This window comes from Phyllostomus discolor, chromosome 7 (assembly GCF_004126475.2).
Source record: "Phyllostomus discolor isolate MPI-MPIP mPhyDis1 chromosome 7, mPhyDis1.pri.v3, whole genome shotgun sequence".
Lineage (NCBI taxonomy): Eukaryota > Metazoa > Chordata > Mammalia > Chiroptera > Phyllostomidae > Phyllostomus > Phyllostomus discolor.
Genome location: NC_040909.2, coordinates 47,875,551 through 47,895,401, shown reverse-complemented (window position 1 = coordinate 47,895,401; position 19,851 = coordinate 47,875,551). Strand labels below are relative to the sequence as shown.

The 19,851-nt window shown below is 41.5% G+C and overlaps 1 protein-coding gene across 1 annotated transcript in view; it reads right to left on the bottom strand.

The window, feature by feature from the left end:
* CACNA2D3 (calcium voltage-gated channel auxiliary subunit alpha2delta 3) overlaps positions 1 to 19,851 on the bottom strand; it is an 867,352-nt gene that overhangs the window by 699,537 nt on the left and 147,964 nt on the right.

Sequence of the window (19,851 nt, the reverse complement as noted above, 5' to 3'; positions counted from 1 at the left end):
ACGATAGAGTTGTTGCCATGAATTTGAGTAATTCAATTCAATTATTGAGGACTTCATGTATACGTACCCTCTAGGAGCTTACTGAAAGGAGTATGCACAATAAGTTAAAACCCATAAAAAACATTTTATATAAGATATATGAATCTGTTAGTGTGTTCATAAGGGACTGATTTGACCCAAACTCTCAAAACCAACTTTTCATTTAAAACCCATCACATACCCTTGGAATTTATCTGTTTAAACAAGCAGTTCTCGGAATGGTCCAAAAACCCCTCTGGGATCCCTGAGACCCTTTCAGGGGTCCATGAAGTCCCCCTTTATTCCAACAGCATTTCTATGTGAAGATGGATTTTCTTCATAGGTTTTAACAAATTACAACAGACTGAACACAGAAGCAGAGATGAAAATTACCTGTCTCCCCTTAAACCAAACATTAAAGAGATTTGCAAAAATAAAGAAATAAATGTCAACCCTCTAAATTTTTCATTTTAGAAAATAAATTTATTTTCATAAAATATGTTATTTATGTTAACATGTAAGGATTTTTTATGTTTTGAATTTTTTTTGTTTTTAAATTTTTATTTATTTATTTTGAGAGAGAGAGAAAGGGAGGGGGAGAAACATCAATGTGTGAGAGGAACATCGATCAGTTGCCTCTTGCACATCCCCAAGGCCCAGCAGGAACCTTGCCCACAACCCAGACATGTGCCCTGACTGGGAACTGAACCAGTGACCTTTCAGTTTGTGGGACAACGCCCAACCCACTAAACCACACCAGCCAGGGTTAAATTATTTAATTTTTAAATTAACTTTTAAATTTCTTAGTTTGAATTTCTATATGGCAAACATCAATAAACATACCCCATATAAGCAAAAGGTCTTAGGGATCTCAATGTTTTGTAAGACTGTAAAGGGGTCCTGAGACTGAAAGTTTATTTTAACTAAAGATTTAATATTGGTCTCACTGAAAAGAAGTATTGTTTATTAATAAAAACCTCTCAAATGGAGTTACTAATACTATTAGTGTTCAACAGGAACCCCTTACATTTATGTAGCTACCAAAGGGCTGAAGAAATGAAAATATTTGGGGGGGCTTTATATGTATTCATTTGTCTGAGAACCTGAATCAGTTAATAGTCCCTCACCCCAAGATCCTATTCAGGAAAAACAAGGGCTCCATGTCTTGGCTCTAGTAACCCTGACAGTCATTTTTGAAGTAAAAAATATAATGACTTTTTAACAGCAGGATCATTTTTTTTTGAGATATAAATTTACATTTTCTCCTCATTTTCCCTCCTTTATCTTAAAAAATATAAACTGGAAGGAGGCTCAGTCTTTCCTTGTCCCAAGGGAGAGGGAGTGTGTGTATGTGTGTGTATGTCCATAAAACACTTCCTTTCCTAGCTTAGATTCCCAAGTCCTTTGGGTGTCCTGAAAAAAAAAATTAGAGTTTGAGGACAGGGGGACTGACAATAAGGAAACAAATGTAAAGAGAGAATCCCTCTTATCCTTAAGACCAAAATGAAATTCCTAGAGTCTGGGAGCATCTGGCTATACAGAGTCCCTGGGGCCCACCACTGGACTTGGATCAAGGGCAGGAAGGGCCCCTCAGATTGGGTGTCGGGGCCTCTTACCTGAACATCAGGCCCAAGGACTTGGTGTTTCTTAGAATTAAGGTATCCTAAAGAAATAAACAAAGTGCTATCCAGACCACCTGAGTCTGGACCAAGACAGACATCAGCTACATTATTTCTAAGATGCTCTGAGCTGCTCTGCCTGGTCCTACAATGGACCATGAGTTGTAAGTGACACGTTTCTCCCCATTCCTTGAAAACATCCATAAATACCTTACATGTTTTTCTTGAGAGTCTCTCTCTCACAGCTCATCTGGAAAAACAGTATTCCTTCTAGCCTTCCACTCTGCCTCAACAAGTAGTCCCTGGTTCCCCAATGCAGTGAGGCTGCACCCTCTCACTGACCGCCAGAGCACTCAGTGTGGTCCAGAAGGTGAAGTCAGGTCCTCATGGTCACACACCAACCCACAACAGACACTCACAGGACTTCTCTGAGTGAAGCTTGCTGTAGAACAATTGCAATGTGACAATACAAGAAACAAGCAAGCCACACAGCTATGACTCTGTAAGAGTGACTGCCCCACCCACCCCTTGGGAAGTTGACTGGATTGGCCTGAGATGTGGGACTCCAGCCAGCCCACGCCTGGCTCAGGCTCACAGCGTCCTCTGCTGTATGAATAAAACTTCAATGACAATTACTGGAACATTTCCCTAAATTCAAATGCAAGCCAATGTCTTCAGAGCCAAAAATCCTGGGGGTTCCCTGCTGCCTGCCAGATGTGTTCCAAAAGCCAACAGCCGAGACCAACTTAGAGCCAAGGCTGATTCACTACCAAAAATACAAAGTTCGAGAAGTGAGTAAAACAAAACAAAACTAATGTCAGTCTAATATTTACAGAGTCAGTGAAATCAATCTCTGTCTTAAGTAATTCTGTAACTGACAGTGATCTTAAGACTTCAGATAAAGAAAAATAAAATGGACTTCAATAATTAGCATTTACCTGAATCTTTTGATTTTTATATAGGGGCCACTATTCTGGCCGTATCTGTTACTTGCATGTGTTTATCTCCCAATAGACTTCTAAAACAGAATCAACTTATTTCCACCACCCCCTAAGTTTTCAGTAAGGTCTTCCTATGTTTTCTCTCCTTTTGAGTCTGTCCTGTGAAAAGGAGCCACTGACTTTGCGGAGAGTTGTCAGTCTCCCAGGACCACTTTGTGCCTAGCGACCTAGCTAACCAATCTCAACATGAGGCTCTTTGCCCAGCCAAGGATTCCAGCCAGATGTGGGACAAACACAGCAGTTCACTGGATCCACTCCTATGCCCACCTACATCTTCTCCCTTCAGGACATGTGACAATGGGCCCTCTTTGCCAATGAACTCAGCCAATGCTACTCTCTCACCACCCTGGGGAAGTTAGCCCATAATAAAAAAAAACTGCTTTTCAAGATGTGTTAATGTCTATTGGAATTGGGTTAGAACAATGTAATGCCTTGCTCTTACCAGAAAACATTACACTTTGCTGGAATCAAAGGATTCTGAAGAACAGAGAGATTAACCACATGATAGTCATTAATCAATCACAAGCCCTTAGCAGTTTAGAATGGCAATAGAATGGCAATGTGTGTATATGTGTGTGTATACACACACACAGACACACACACACACATATATATTCCTTTAAAAACGTGCCTACAGTATGAAACCAAGCAATTTGACCTCTAGCACCTGGATAGAGTAAGCTACAATAGTACAACAGAATTCCACATAGCCATCCCAAAATTGTATAAAAGAATGCAGGAAATGTGCACGCAGTATGTTGTAATATGTTACAGACCGTAACGGTGACTTTGTACTTTCAGTTACTAATCTGTACATATGTGCACACACACAAACACTGCTAGAAGGGCATGCCAAATATTCACAGCTGGCTGTACAATTACAAATTTTTCCTTTCTTTTCTTGCTTACCTGTACTTACTCATTTTTACAATGAACATACATTGGAAATTAGAAAATGTAAAAGTTGTAGTCATATGTAGAATAGCATATGGGCACCTAATAAACAGATCCCTTTAGGGGAACGTGGTCCCAATTAGAATCTGTGTAATTAAGCAGCATGTCTTCATTAGCAGAGCCTAAGGAAGTCAGTACAATGAGTCCTCTGTGTATCCCAGGCCCAGCGCGATGCTGGATGCTCTTCACATATCAATCCGTCCAACCCTCACAGGTACCCAAGAGGTTGGCACTATCCCCACGTGGCAGATGGGGAACTGAGGCACAGGGAGGTTTAGTCAGTTATTGAAAGGCAAATGGTTAGACAGTGAGTTTTATACCAAGTGAGGCCTAACTTCTTCTGGTCACTTGGTCATTTGAATCTGAGGAGTAAAGGGTGATGGATTGACAGTCTGAATATTTGCAAGCTTGTTTCTGAGGGCCCATTTCACTGCCATAACAACCTGTTTCATTAACTTTTGTAGCCAATGGTGGCTCAGACTCCCCAAGAGAGTCAAATACCAACAAGCAGAGACATCGTCACTTAACTAGGCCTGTAACTGCTCACCAGGCTGCTCTAAACGAGCCAAAGCCACATGGCCAGGGCACACTGAGTGCCACAAAAGTGGACATATCCCTCCACAGGGCCTCTGAGAGGTGAGCTTGAAATCTGGTCTCAAAGAACAGGTATATCTGTTGACAATAAAAATACCTGGAGGGAAAGGACCAAGCCCCCTCTTAAGGTGGCCCTGGAGCCTTCATTATAAAGTACACGTGGCTGTGTTTGGGCTACAAATCATCTTTTGTTCTCCAGGGCACTGACAATGAACCGGAGGCCAAATACCCCAAGCTCCTTGTTCTCTAGTGTTGGCGTCCAACCCAGGTATACAGGCAAGGACACTTTGTTTTCTATAGTTTCAAGGTCTACATTAGCAATTACTTTGTTTCATGTAAGAGCAGTCATCCTTGCATAGGAAAAGGAGTTAGAACAGTGCTGGCAGATCCCTGAAAACACAAAAGGAAGACCAAGGGGAAGATGAATGTGGAAGAGATGTTGTGCCACCTGAGTAAAGGTTCAAGCCTGTCTGGATTTGAATATGTCTCTAGTCTATTTATTTGTTCTTCAAACATCTATTTTGTGTCTCTGGTATGCCAGGTAGGATATAAGCACTGAGCACAATATTAAGTAAAGAAAATTGAAGAAAGCTGGCATTCTAATGGTCAGGAGTGTTCTGATGAGTAAACAGGAAAAAAGATACAACACAGTGGTAGGTTGTGCCAGTGGGGTGGCCACAGCAGTGACTCCATCTTGCTGCACCTTTAAAGGGTGACTAGGCTGGGAAGGTGGGAGACATGACAGGGGACGAGCCTGTCTGGCAGAGGGAGAGGCAGGTATGGAGGCCCAGGGACAAGAAGCTGCCAGGGGCCCAAGAAACTACCCAGTTTTGCTTCACTGGCACATACAAGGCCAAGGTGGGGATTCTGATGAGAGATGAGGTCAAAGTAGCGAGCAGAGTCAGGCCATCGAGGGTAGTGTTCAGGGTGTAAGAGTTTGGAACTTATCCTGATTTGGGTAGGTGGGTCAGGTGTGGAGACAGGCAACAGCCAGAGCCATTAAAGAGCTTATTACCATTGGGATTTGATGACCAGGTGTGTGCACTTGAAAAAATCTTAGTGTGCAGTATGGGGAGGAAGGAGTTAAAGCTGGGTGGAGACAAGGAGTCAGGAGGCTGGTGCAGCAAGAACTTGGGAGACAGCAATAGGAAGAGACCAGGAGAGTCACAGGAATGAGAGGTAGACTCCCCAGGAGACATGCAGAAGTGTGATGGTCAGACACAACAGCAGTTTGGGAGGTTGGCCATGTCACTTTAAGGAAACCATTTAACCTCCTGGGCCTCAGTGTCCTGGTTCAGAATGCCTGGGAGGCCGGTGACCATCTTCCAGGGCTGCTCTGGAGGGTTACTGGGAGGACATCTGTGAAAGTCCCAAGCATAGCACCTGCACAGAATGGGCCAATCCAGCCCTCAGGCTCCCTGGTTTTCCCTCCTGCTACAAGGGGGAAATTTTCTGCAACAGAAGATTTAGTAGGTACTGTGTTTTCATACTAATGCCTTCCTGAATGGAAGTTCTTAAGGTAAGAGACAAATCCAACAGGGTCAGTGATGATGTCGATGCTCTTCACTCGGCCACCCCTGTCCTCTGAGCCTCCCCAGAGCTTGGAGCAGTAGCTGGAGATACCTGAGCAGCCCAGCCTGTGGCTTTAGCCAAGACTTGGGCAAAGGCAAAACATAGCCTTTCACAAGGACACCTCTCAAGTATTCACAACACAGAAGGAAGGCAAGCCTGAAAAACTTTTTATTCCCTCTCTCTCTCAGGAGAACATCTGAAGCTCCACTCCTTCTGTTAGCAGAATCAGCATTTGGCAAGAAATCTCATGATGGGCCAAGAACATTCATCATTTGCGAAGGGAGACACAGAAATGCATTATTTCTGCAGCATCTATTTTGCCAGATCATTTCACACAAACACCAGAAAGAGAAAAGCACTACTTCAATGTCAGAACACTTAATGTTATTCATACATTTGGGTCATTTTTCTCCTCCGTGATAACTGCATATCTAGAAGTGAGTCACCTGGAACAGCCCCCAGAAAGGGGCTCCAGTCAGGAGGCTTCTGACCAATCACAATTAATTGGGATTTAAGCCAAACATGAAAGAGGGCCTCGAGGACACTCAACACCCTGAAAACATGCCCTCTGCAGAGAACAGATGAAGGGAGTATCATTAACCAAAGACCTGGTGCATCTGAACATGGTCTCTTGGCAAATATTTTTCATCAAAAACTGCAATTACGTCTTCAGAGTCAGCATAATTAAATCACTCGATGAGGGTTGACAGAAGGTCCAGGACAGGCAGTAGCAATGCAAGAACCTGCCCAGCCCCAAGTGAGGCTCTGAGGGGTTTACCTCAAAGCCCACAATTTCAGAGATTGGCCTGCTTCTCTGTCCCTCCTCTAAGCCTCTGGTGCTTCCCTTGAAATCCCTGGCCCAGATCCCCATAAACCCTCATACTGGGAAAGTATCCTGGAGACTGGCTAAGCCCAGAACCCTAAAGGAACAGGAGCAGAAGATGCCTCCCTTTCCTACCTTAAGGTTCAATTTTTAGTCTTCTTCACTAAAAGAGCCACAGTACAAGAGATAAATTCATTAAATCAGTCATGTAAGTAAGGATCGTACCAACATAAAAAAGGAACTAAACTGAAATCTCTTCTATTTTCATTCATTTAACAAATATTTACAAATCACCTACCATGTGCCAGGTGGGTGGGGACTATTAGCAAGTACACATGTTCTCTTAGGGTATAAAGAAGCTAAATTGGGTTCATTTCATTAATAAATAAGTTGGAACAGAGCCACATGGATCACTTCAATCTAAACTACTTGAGCCCTGATATGCCAGAGGCAAGAGGGTATTATGTCTCCTGCTGAGCGTATGACAGTCTAGAATGCAAAGACCTATATCTCTCCTTGTGGAGGAAGGGGTGAGTATCAGGCAATGTGGGAAACTCAACAGTCAGTAAACACTGAAAACTTGGCTAGGAACAGAAAGGATATCATAGTCGTGAGGTAGGAGGAGGATCCCAGGGAAGGATGTAAAACAATAGACAAGCTAAGACTTCTAGAAAAGGGAATGACTGTGAAGTACATACAATTCCCTGCCTCCTGGGAGATGAGGTCGATGGAATAAGCTGCGAATGTAATGCGACAGCCATGAGCCAACACAAGGTAGCTGGTAAGCCAAGGCAGGATATCTATGAACCAGGCTTGATGGACAGTGGGAACAAAGGGGGCTGGGGGCAGTCTCTGTAGATTGCATGCACTCTCCTTCCATGTACATGCACATGTAAGCATGTACAACCCTCCATTATGGAAAAAGTGGTGCAGTTTTGTTTTGTCACATTTCTAGCAAAGAGGGGTGAACCAGGATGGAATGGATGGGAAAGAATCCACATGGATTTTGCTGGAATTCTATTGATTTGGAGCCTGGTAGCAGCATCCTTCTTGGTTTAGAATCAACTGCTAGGGTTCAAGTCAGAGGAAAATCAACAATGTGTATTCCACTTGCTAGGCAATTTGACATGGTGCTAAGTCCAGGGACTCTCCAGCCAGATGTGCTAAGTTCAAGTCCTAGAATCACCACTTTCTAGCTATGTGACAAATTGGCTAGCCTCTAACAACCTCCTTGCCTTCATCAGGAAAGTGAATGATACCAGACCTCATACTGTTGCTGGGATGATCAAATGAGGTTCAAGTATGTAAAGTACCCAACAGAATGCTGGACACAAAGTACTCAAAGCTAGTGACAATAATGGCGGAGGTTAGTAATAAATTCTGACATTTGGTCTATAACTTCTGAAAAAGGTCATTTCTTGCCTGAACACTAAGAAGCAACTCTCAACCAAAGTTCACAGCTTAACAAGGGAGCTAGCTCTGAATGCTGCTCTGGAGAGGGGCAGTTTCAGAATATATATACAAGGTGCTGTCTTCAACAGTAACTGTTTGCAGATGGCTCCTTCTGGCAGAAATTGGGTGATAGAAGCCTATATTTGTGTGGGGGGCGGCGGTGGGAATGGAAGGGAAACAAGTTTTTAGATATGTTACTAAAGATGTTGCCACAAAAGCTAATCATCTACAATTCTTAGATTTTTCCTTATAGGCAGTGTCATTTCCTTATTATGACATAAATGTACTTAGTATTCCTCTCAACTCAATCACTGCGTACAGAAGTGTCACTTCAAAATACAACACTCCAAAGCAATTATGTTTCCATGTAAATATATTTCTAAATCCTTTAAGCTGATGTTAGGAACACTTCTTCTTAATCATAACAACAACAAACCTAACTAAATTCATGAAACTGCAGGTCACAAAATAATATTTTAACATTTGAAAATGGAAAGTGCCATTTTGTACAAATAATTGTTTCACACAGGTATTCTGATCAAATGTCTCCAACGTCAAAATAAAAAAAAAAAAAAAAAAAAACACCCAAAGTTAAATACAGTGTTCTTCCAGATCTAGTTAGGCTTGAAGAAAATCCTTGAAGAATGCAGTTTTTCACTGCCAAAGCCATCAGAACAATTGACATAATTTGCATAAGAAGAAACCTTCCTTTAGAAATGACAGAACAGAAGGCAGGACTGGGCATTCAATCACAACCCCAAGAACAGACAGGAGGCAGGGAGCAGCTGGGCTCCAACTTCTGCAGGGCTGCAGCACCTGCAGACCACTCCAGAATTTGGAACGTTGCCTCTAAAGCAGTTCTTACTTAACGCATGGACCGCCATTGAAGGCAGAAGTTATTAAGAACTTCCAGCTGAGGGTGGGGGAGAACTTCCAGCTGGATAGTGTGGTCTAAATTACTTATCAAGGTGCCTTCTGGTACTCACCTCAGAGAGCACTGTTCCCAGAATCACCAGAGTCCCTGGCCCCAGTGTCCCTGGAGCCCTTGTTCCCAGCTGGCTGTGAGGAGCGTCCTCCTCCGCAGCAGAGTTCCAGGGAGCCTGCTCTTCAGAGCAGCTGGCTCCACAGTGGGTGCTCCCTGACAGATGTCTACTCCTTCCAGATTGTCAGGTGTTGAATGAAAAGATGGATATCTCTCCTCTCCTGTTTCACTGTCTACACTTTTTTTTAAATCTTGATAAGTCTCATAAGCTTTTACTGCTGAATACAGTCAATGAGACAAATGCCACTGATACATTTTAGCTCTGTGATGATAAAGCTGAGTGTGAATGCTGCATTACATTCCCGTTTTATATAAGGGAAATTAAGTCAGAGGCAGGCTACTAAACCAGCTGTCAGTACAACCATCCTTGCCCTAGCATGGCGATGTAACATACTGCTTTAAAATTGGGAAATTCATCTGTCCACTGAACAAAATCAAATGGTCTCAGTGCTTATTAAAAAATCCAATTCCTGGGTATCTTCTGGATTATTGTATGGGCAATCTGAGGCTCTGAAATGCAAATATTTATGCTGTGCGTATACCCTCACAACACTAAAACCCAAAACAATGATTGCAAGTCCACGTGTGCTCAGAGAAGAAAAATTTCACTGTATGCATTTATGCTTGTTTTATGTACATCGACCAACTACAGCCAAACTGCAAATAATAAAACATTACTTTACAAAGCTGGGCTACTTGATATAGATCATTTTCTGTAGGCTACGATCTTTTCAAACACATTTTTCTAGTGTTCCAATTTAAAATACTTCATCTTCCCTGCTCCCCAAGGATCAGAGGGATAACAACAATGACAATAATAATAAATTATTATCAGTAATAGCAACATCATTTATTAAACACTCACTTTGGGTCAGATAATTATTTCCCCCATTTTACAGGTTAGGAAACTGAGGCACAGAGAGATTAAGTTATTTATGCAAGGTTACACCACCAGTGGTAGTATTAGTTAGGGGGACAGAAGCTACTGTAATAAAAATATCCCAAAATCTTACTGACTTCACACAATAGAGGTTTATTTCTTGTAACTATCCCAATAGAGGTATATTTTATGTGACTATCCTATGTAGGGATCCTTGTCATTAGAGGGATTCTCCCATGTGTCTCTGCTCTACCCTCAGGCCTTGAAGCCTCCTGAATTCAGCCAGCAAATGGGAGTAGAGGGAGTGGAGAAGGAGTACCTGCTTCTTGAACTCCTTTTCCTGGAAGTGACCTGCATCAGCTGTGCTCACAACCCAATGGCAGTAAGTGGCCTCATGGTGTGACCTAGTGTAAGAGAAATGGAACCAGTGGCTGGAGAACCATATCCAGGCTCTAAGTCAACACTGTGGAAACAGATGCTTAAATCACCAGGGGGCTGCTTGCTCTCTGTGCTGCTGTCACAGAACCAGGATTCAAACCCAGGCAGCATGGCCCCAGAGTCCATGCTCTTAACTGCCACACTTTATGTAAAAACTCAATAGGCCATAGATAGATCAAACTTCATATTAAAACTTGGCTTGGAACCACCTGCAAGATGAATACTTTAGAGCTGGCACAATCAAGACACAGTCTACAGAAAGGATAATACCACCCAGTCACTTGTGTGTGTAATTATGGTCAGGCTCGGATGTTAAAGGCCAAGTTACTGCAACACAGAAAGAAATACATTATAAACAATTCTTAGACTTTTTGTCCGATTTCCTTAATCCCAGCTCAAATAAAACTGCTATTTGACTAACATCAATGACCTTCTGTAGCATACGATATGAGTTGCCCAGGCCCCAGGAAAGTTAATTGGCTTAACTAAAGTCATTTTAATTCTTTATCCAAGATGTCCCAAAAATCAAAGGTGATCAATGAATGAGTCTGCAAGATCCATAACAAGCTTAGGGATAATACTATTTTCAGCAGCTCAAGTGGTTCCTGTACTTACAGAGCCAGAAGCTGCAATGAATGATACGGTCCTGCATCTGAATGAATCTTTAACTCCATCAGCTCCAAACTGAGTAGAGACACTGATTTATGGCACTGCTCTTTGTTGAGGAATATTGGAGAACCACGATGAAATCATGCTTAAAATAGTTGTGAACCCACCCTCCTTCCCGTGGAAAGGAAAAGCTGGAATCTGAGTTTCCCTTCTCGTGGTTTTTTCTAAGGTGGTTTGAAAAATCCTAGAGCCCTAAAAAATGTTAACTAATGTTAACCTCAATTTCTCTCTCTCCTCCTTTCTCCCCACCCCCACCACACACACTATCACTGTACCACCAGTATGTTTTCTCCTAAAATGTATTTAGAAAAATATAAGGAAATTAATGAATGTAGCCTCCCTATTGTTATCACACATAACATGCCTATAAGATGGAGATTTGGGCAGGTTTAGGGGCCCATTTGGTGAAGCCCATAGACCCTTTTTGGAATGATATTTTAAATGCAAAAGAGAACACACAGCAAGGAAACCAATTATATTGAAATTCAGTTTTAAAATGTTTAAAGCACAAATTGTAATTTTGTATGGTAGCTGTTTTTCCATCAGTGCATTAAATAAAAACATCTAGTGGTGAGCATTCCCCGCCATGATCAAGGGTGCTGAAGCTGAGCACCAATAGCAAGGTGATGACTATGTCAACTGTGGTATGATACAAAAATATCTGTGACTTCTGCTGGTGACAAAGTCACAGGCATTGCTGTGGCTTATTACCTACATGTGTAAGATAAAGTAATAAATTTGGGGTACAGGTTAGTGAAAATACAAGATGTTACTTGAATTCTCACCAAGGTTGTGGACACAGGTTAAGCACCCCTATGCACTACCCAAGAATAGCAAGAGGTCCTAGAGAAGGTCACCTGGTGTGTGAATAGTGATGGGGGATCTGCCCCCAGCTCACATGCAGCACCAGAGTGTTTAACACCTGTTGACAGCTGCTGGTCTATGTCACATGTACTGTCTGATCATTAGCACATATTTATAATCCAACTTAAGCCTTCTGTATACTAAATATATACATCAAATTTTGAACATTTTCTGCAATAATTAATTTTGGCTCTCTATATTAAGTATAGGTTACAGTTTATGAGTTTCTCTGAGAAGGAGGTCTGTCAAAGTTTTCAAACTTGTCAGGGAAGGGTGAACACTAAACTGAAGCAACACTTGATCTTGGGCCAGGACCTTACAGCACAATTAATAAGAAATAATTTTTCTTCACATAGTACTGGGTTATTAGAATTCTTCACAAAAAGCATACATTCATGCATTATTTGTGTGATTAAAAATATATAGTGTCAAGTTCCAAGAAACTTAGAATGCCTTATAATGGGCAAAGACAAATGTGACTGAATCAGACTTACACTCATTAATAAATTAAACAGCCCATTAAATGAGCCTGGCCATTGTTCACAGCTACTAGATGACTGTGTCAAAAAATATTTCAACCAACATATATGCAACTGTGTATGACCACAGATATCTGTTTATGAAGTGATGCTAAGTGAAGTGCATTGCGTTTATAATTAAAGCCATGTAAACACACAAACCAAAAGACAATGGAAGGGACCATAACAAAAATCTGACCTTGGCTGGGTTATGGTAGCAGAATTTTGGATAAATTTTTCCAGTTTTTTTAAAATGTTTTTTGTGATATTGCTTTTCAGCAGGAAAAGGAAAGTCTAAAATGGAGAAAAATAGAAAGGTAAGGGTAGGACTCAAATCCAAGCAGGATGGTTCCAGAATCTAACCTCCCCCATAACTCTCCTAAAATAGTTGATAGTAAAATGAGACTTTTTACTTACTATAAAAGCAAAATGTTCTCACTGTAGAAAAAACAATCAGAAGGTAAATATAAGCAAATAGAAGAAAACAAAAAACCCTTAACCCCAGTTCCCCAAAATACCAGGGGTTACTCTTTGGTTCATATCCTTACAGATCTTTTTCTTTTTCTAAAATGTAAGAGTTTGAGTGTAATTGTTTCTTTACAATCAATGTGAGATCATCCTATACATTACAATGGGCTATACTTTCAAATTATTTCCCCAGGAAGCTTAAATACAAAACAGTTCATCCTTCAGACCACCAAAATAAATAAGGCGAGTGTAAAAGGGTCCAGAAAGCCCAGGGCCCTCACACCAATGACCTGGGTCCCTTAGGATGTGCATGGTCAAGATAATAAAGTATGGGCTTCTTGTGAAAAAGAAAGGTTGTACATTTAGAGCAGTGTTTCTCAGTGGGGGACCATTTTGGCCCCCAGGGACATCTGACTGTGATTGAAGGTATTTTTGTTTTCACAATGGAAGTAGGGGAGGAGAAGGGAGTGCTACTGGCACCCAGTGGGTACAGGCCAGAGACGTTGCTGCACATTCTACAAAGCACAGGGCAGTCTCCCACAATAAAGAATTATCCAGCCAAATATGTCAGAGTGAAGAGGTTGCAAAAGCTAGGGTGAAAGAATTACTTTCAAGACTGGCTGCACATAACACAAATCATAATGACCATCAAGCCCAATCTCCCTCCAAATTCTGAACTTCCGTCAAAGGCCCCTTGGACAAGGAGCTCTGGACTTTTCCAGGGAAAGCCTCCTGCAGCCCCACTGCTGGGCAGGACTGAGCAACACAGAGACATTCCCAGTTTGAACTCACTCTGCTTCCCTGTACTATCTGCCCTTAGAATGCAGTTATGCCAAGTAGTTAAACAGACCAGCCTCATCCTGCCTTGAAATATTTTAAGAGAGAGCTAGAGGAGGCCATCTGGCATAGGGTTAAGAACATGGACTTCCTGGATGGGAATCCCAACTCTACATACCTTACTCTCTACCACTTACTCTATACAGGTCCTTGGAGAAAGTGTCATAGACACCCTCTGCCTCATCTGAAAAATGGGAGTAATAATAACACTCTCCATCAGACCCATCACTGTACCCTGGACAGCATCAGCTCTGAGCAACCACTGGCCCCACCACACTTTATGGCTTCAGGGGGGGCACACAGCAGGCACACCAGAATATAGTTCCCTTATCTGAAAAATGGAAGTAATAACAACAACAAACTCATGGGGTTGTACTGAAGATAATATGAGTTACTATATACAAGTGCTTAAAGCAGTGCTTGGCACCATCTGTTGCCTTTTGTTTTGAGCCAAATATATCCCCATGGGCCCTCAGGGAACATGGGCTTGACACCTCTCCATACCCTGTCAGCCTTCTCCAAACACTCCCCTGTTTGTCTCTGTTCCTCTTCAAACCTGGAGTCTGTATCTTCCAACTACACCCCCAGGTTTGGTCTGATCTCTGCAGGGCCCAGAGCAGCTCTGGCTTCTCTGCACTGCCCATCAGCACCCATCACTGCACCCTGGGCAGCATGAGCTCTGAGAAGCCACTGGCCCCACCACATTTTATGGCTTCAGGTGGGCACAGAGCAGGCACACCAGAAAACAGATCTACATGGGGACAATTCAAGGAAAATTCAAGGAACCTCCAGAGACAGGGAAGTTGTAAGGTCAAGGCTCCTTGGAATGAGGACCAACAAATGGTAGGAAATAAAAGAGTTCCTGGATTCCTGGAGCAGAGAAGATGAAGTCATTTGATGAGGCTGACAGCAGAAGAACTGACTTTTCAGCCCAATATCAATCACAATAATCAATCATGATAGCACCTGACAATCGCTGAGCATTTTCTATGAGCTGGTTGAGTGTCTCACACAGCACTGTCTTCTCACAACAACTAAAGATACATGCTACTCTGAACAAGAAAGAAAGCTGGGGCTGCAGGAGCTAAGACCCTGGGTGTGGGCATCATAATTCGAAACTTCAGAAGGGCCATCAAACCACAGAGACTCCAGCAAGGAGTTTCATAGCACCATGCATATATGTAAACACATTCTCCCATGATAATTAGCTTTTGAAAATGGCCTCAAGAGAGATTTCATACATGTGATTCTTCAGTACAATGAGGAACTCTTCTGAATCAATTTCTTCTTAGGAAACAAACCAACAAACTAGCATCCGTTAGAAAATCAAGCATAATTAGAAGAAAATCATCATTTCAACAAGATACTGTCATGATACTGTCATGGCAGACTATAGAATCAAGTTAACCATGGATTGTATTAATAAATATTTATAAAATTCTATGTGCCAGATACATATTATGGTAAGTAATGGGAGATTACTACCTTTTTTTTTTTTTTGCTCCAGAGATTAAAAACAATAGACTCTCCCTACTCACAGAGCTTAGAACCTATCAGGGAGGGACTGACCAAATAAAGCACAGAACACACATGTCATTGTGCACAGGAAGAAGTAGCACCAAGTACTATGACTCAAACAAGGGGCACCCAAATTTGATTGAGAGAAAAGGCCTCTCTGAGAAATTGCTGTTACAACAGAAACTGAAAGGATGAGTTGAAAAGAGAGGGAGAGACTGAAAGGAAAATACCAGTCAGCAAAGGGAATGGCATAGGCCCACACCCTAAGTTGGGAAGGTTGTAGAATAAAGAGAACACTGAACATGAACGAGATCACTCACAATAACAGAGGTCAGCAGCAGAAAGATGAGAGCAGGAAAAGAGGAAAAACAAGTCCCAGAATGAAGCCCAAGTAAATGCCCCTCTGTACAACTGGGTGGAGGAGAAAGAGAAAAAGAATGAAGGAGGAGTGAACAAAGTCATGAAGATTCAGCCACAAAAGGGCCATCCAGCCTGTACCTCACAGGGACAAGGGCACAGTCTCCTATGTAATTAAACTTTGTGAAAGACCAGCTCATGTTGCATATTGAAAATTATTAAAAGGTCCTGGTAGGTGGGGAGATGTGCATATGGATGAAAAGTGCATGCTCGGCTACAGGGATGCTTTCAGTGAACAGCCTGAACAAACTAACTCAAGATCGAGGACTGAAAGATCCACCAAATGCTCTTTCCATTCTGCACTTGGGGCCCCTCAGAATTTTTCCATAGAAGCTGAGTGATGTTCTAAGAAACATATTCTGCTGTGTTGGGGGAGGGAGAGGGGAAACACCTTCCAAATGCCTGGAAGACATGGTAGAGAATCCTCTCCACAAACCAAAGTTGTTCTTAAAACAGACTCCTGAGTTATACCAACAACCTCAGATCTCCATTCCTTAGCTCTCATAGAGCTTTAACTCACTGGAGGTCACATATCAATGTCACTACTGTACCTGAGAGATGATGGAATTGTTCTCAGCAGAGAAACTGTAAAGCTAGAAGCCCTGACTGAAAGATTTCACCAGGGAGAGGAGAATGTGCTGTTCAAGTACATAGCTTTGATATAAAAATTGAATACAATGCTAAGGGTTTCCAGTAAATCTGAGTTTGGTGCAATTGGACCTGGAATCAAAAAAGTGACAAAGTGAGACAAGAGCTGTTAGAGTTGCCTAGATATTCTGTAATCTGCATAAAGAATCTTAAACAACGGTCAGGTGGGAGGCGTATGTCTGTCTGCTTGACTTATATGACTCATCTTTTCCAAACATGGGTTGATCCAAAAACTATAAAGTTCCAAGGGAACCCTCCTCCTCTACCCTCCTTCCCAAAAGGTTGTGTCCACGTGTGCATGTATCCATGCTCTAGTTCGTGAGGTACAGAGGAGTAATTTGGAGGACAAAGAAAACTAGCACAAGTACAGAAAGTTAAAGACCATTTCAATGGGTAAAATAATCAAGTTCTGTGTGGAAAACCTTAATTAATAAATGTGGTACCTTTGCAGTTTTAATAATATTAAATAACTCCTATTAAAATTATTATATATGTATAAAACCTGTATAATTATTATACCTTTGATTACAATCTGTATATTTGTTAAATGTTTTCTTTTTCCCTTTTTCCTATATATGAACATAAATATTTACAACATAATATAAAGAGACCCATTCACCAATGATCAATTCACTTAATCAGATATAAGCACCAACGATGGTGACATTATTGGTGACACTTGTACCCAGAGAGCAGCATAGTAAAAGCCAAATATAATATAACCAGACACTCATTTCCTTTCTAAATAGAAAGACAGACAGAGAAAGAGGCATGAATAAAACAACAGTGGGGGATTGAAATTAGGTCAAGAGGGCGACACACATGGTCACTTTTGTCTTCTAACAACCCCCACCCCCTCTCCATTCTGCAGCACAGCCTATATCCTGATGGCAAAGAGGCTGTACATCATCAGAAAATCAATAATCCTTTGTGAATTAATGAGTCAAACAATATAACCCCACATTCTCTGGAAGGGTCAGATACGGGATTCCAGGCAAGGGCCATTTCAGAGAACAGGCCACGTGGCGGAGATTGCCCATGGCATTTTCTACATAAAGTCCATCACCAGTCCTGTCCTGGTGACAGGACATCACATCCTATAAAACCTCCATCAGGTAAACTGCCATGTTCTGCCATCAACAGACAAGATGAGTCCCAGGACACTCCTCTAAAACCAGCAGAAATGCTTTCATGGAATTCAGGTGAAATGCAGAGAGGTAAAAGTGAAATTCCCCTAATTAAAAAATTATTTTAGCTTCTATTCCAAATTATTCTCATTAGTTTTAAACTAACTCCTTTGATTAGAGGGTATATCCTTTAAATTACTAAAGTGGGAAAAAGTGCATCTGAGACATACAAAGACAAATGCTGAGAGAGAAAAGGGTCTAGCAGGCTTTTTATAGAATCTATGCCATTGCATGTTTATCAGCCATAAGATTTTCACCCAGGGCATAGCTTTACTGGGTAAAAATCACAAGACACAGGTTTCAATTACCAAATATTTATCTTCCAAATAAATCTTGTGTCTTCTAACCCTTACAGAAAATCGATTTGTTAATTCACTTCTATTTCATTCTATAATGTCTCCTTTTGTTAATCCTCTTTCCCTGGGGGACTCTTTTCAAATCTTGTCACTTATCCTTTACTGAAAAAGTTCCCTTTTTTGAATTCAAGGTGAATTGCACTTAATAAACGAGTCCTGCATTTATCTGCCTTTCCTTGCATTCATTTTGTGTTCCATAGTCTCTCTCATTAACTGAGTGCTTTTTGAACTGTTCCATTTCCTTGTTATTACTATGCTTCTTTTAATCCATTCATCTTTCACTAAACACAGTGGGGGACTACATAAGGTTAAACAGAAAAAAAAGGAAAAAGGTGGAACATCACCAGAAAACAGTGAAACCTAACCTTAAAAGCATGGCATACATGTTACTGAAGAAGCTCTCTGTTGTGAGGCCCTGTGCGAACACTCTCCTTGCTGAGAGAAGGACAGCTGTCCTGCAGCCCCAGACCAGTAGTGTGGCGTGTGGCCCTGAACCCTCCTCCCCACCTTTATTAAGTTTCAGTTAGGCTATAAAGCACTGACTTAAAAAAATATATGAAGCCACATATCTGAAGGTCAGGTAGCATGCATTTCATGACTCATTACAAACCAACTAAGCTTCCCCAACAATTAAGTGAAATTTCCAAAGCTACATGTCACAGAGTAAGCCTCAGAGGCTACTAACTTGCCCCAGTTTCCTCCCACAAATGGCAGAGTGTAGGTTCAGACCCAGATGGAGGAATTTAAAACCCACCCATATTCTTGTTTACTTATTCCCAAGGAATCAATCTGAAAATTGTGTCAATTCATTGTAAAGTGGTAATGCCTCTCTATCTGTCTAAGAAGTGAGCTCACATTTTATATATCAGAGTTTTGGAAGCAAGGTACTTCTTCATTGTTCAAAACTTATTTCATATGACCCAAGAACATGCCCTTGTGTAAATGCTAAAGAGAATCCAGGAAAAATAAATACCAAATCAAGAAAAGTAAAGGCAGGTCAAATTAACTTGCCATCATTGTCTTTGTACATTTGTTTGTTTGTTTGTTTGTTTGTTTGTTTGTTTGTTTTGAGAGTCCTTCCTTCCCTTAATTTGCCCACATTCCATTCTTTCCCTAGTCAACTCTTACTCCTCAGTCAATGCCCTGATCAAGGTTCACTGCTTATAGGAAGTCCCCTCAGCCCCCAGGACAAGACTCTGGGCCACCTCACTGGTATTTACTCTTTGGCTCATCGGTCCATCTTTCTAATGAGTGGAGATATTGAAGCACCTGACACATTTCAATATGCATATAAATCTCACAAGGGGGTTTATTAAAATGAGGATTCTGATTCAGATGTGAAGTGGGGCTAGAGGTTCTACATTTCTAACAAGTCCCAGATGATGCTGATGCTATCAGTCCATGGACCACAATCCAAGTTCTAAATGCAAGAGATTCTGGGTTTCATCTCCACATTCTATGCTAGGGGCAACAGAAGGGCAGAATGAGGAGGGGGAATTGGTGAGGGACTAAAGAATAGCTCTCACCTAGGTAGGTCAGGAAAGCTGTTTGTGGTCCTGTCTTTTGTTCATCTTTTTAAATTTTTTTACATTCAACATTAATACACAAAGTGTCCTGATTTGAGAAGATGGAATTTATGCACCAAGGTCTCAGGCTAACTTCAAAGTGACTTCCTACCATATTCAGTAGACTCAAAAGATGACACCATCTTCAGCATCTCAGGGAGCTCAGAAGTTAAAAACAACAGGTGAGAAAACAGGATATTCTGGGGGAAAATAAATGAGGTTGTCAATGTTTTCTGTAATTTATGGCTCCAACACACCAACTCCCTCTCCCTCACTAGGGATAGGGTTATGAAATACCAATACTCCACCTGTCCTAAACCCTCTGCTAGGACTCTTCCTTAGAGGCTAATAATCATAACAGTAATAACCACAGCAGCCTCAGCATCCCTCAGTTTAACTGAACACTCACCT